Genomic DNA, 1091 nt, shown 5'->3' with positions numbered 1-1091 from the left:
AGAGCAGAGAGAAGTGGGGAGTGAAACCACATAGAAACCTGAGGGTCTAGGTCAGTGATGGCGAACCTTTTGAGCTCGGCGTGTCAGCATTTTGAAAAACCCTAACTTAACTCTGGTGCCATGTCACATATAGAAATTTTTTGATATTTGCAACCATAGTAAAACAAAGATTTATATTTTTGATATTTATTTTATATATTTAAATGCCATTTAACAAAGAAAAATCAACCAAAAAAAATGAGTTCGCGTGTCACCTCTGACACGCGTGTCATAGGTTCGCCATCACTGGTCTAGGTCTTCATTTATGCTGCGAGAGCCTCCCTGAGGCAGAGGCCTTTAGGGCAGCAAAGGGAGCTCAGCCTATCAATTTGGCCCCTTCACATTCAGTCCCTTTGGTCTCAGCCCTCATGCTCTAATGAAGCCCCTAAAGGCCCGGATCCACTCCTGGAATCCTTGCTCTTAGCTGATTGGGGGTTGGCATGGTGAAAGAATCAAAGGGTCAGCCTCTGTGTGGGGAGGGCTGCAGTGGGGGGGAGCACATATGACCAGCCCAGAGATGAGAACAGTGGGGAGCACCTGCTTACAAATCTCTGAGTGAAAATCTCCAAGAAGAGGCCAGGGGTCTGGTGGCAGAGTTGGTTCTTCAGCTGCTTTCCCCCTGGAACAGCTGTGTCCCCTGAAGTAGATCTCTGCCACCTGAACACTCTTTAACTGCAGGCTCAGACTTCTGGGGAGAACGCTGTGTTCACCGGGCCTGAAAACAGGAGCATCCACTTCTACCGAAAGCTCCTCCGCTCTTAGCTTCCACTTAGAAACCACATTCGCTCCCTTTCCCCTCCCCTGAAGGGGCAGGATCGACCTGGATGGTGCTGTCCTCTGGTTCCAGAAAAAGAAAGACAGCTCCCAAGCCTGGGTCTGGAGACCTGCAGCTGAGTGTTCCAGGAAAGTGGGAGGTGCTTGTGATCCTTGTGGCTACCTCTCCAGCATCAATGCTACGTGGCATGTCGTGCTCACAGACAGAAACTGTGGTCACAGGACAGCAGGATACCTGATCATCCACCCAGCCAGCATACCTCAGCTGGACCAATGGG

Source organism: Myotis lucifugus, unplaced genomic scaffold, assembly GCF_000147115.1.
Source record: "Myotis lucifugus unplaced genomic scaffold, Myoluc2.0 scaffold_328, whole genome shotgun sequence".
NCBI classification, from domain to species: Eukaryota; Metazoa; Chordata; class Mammalia; order Chiroptera; family Vespertilionidae; genus Myotis; species Myotis lucifugus.
This window is presented reverse-complemented; position numbering follows the sequence as displayed.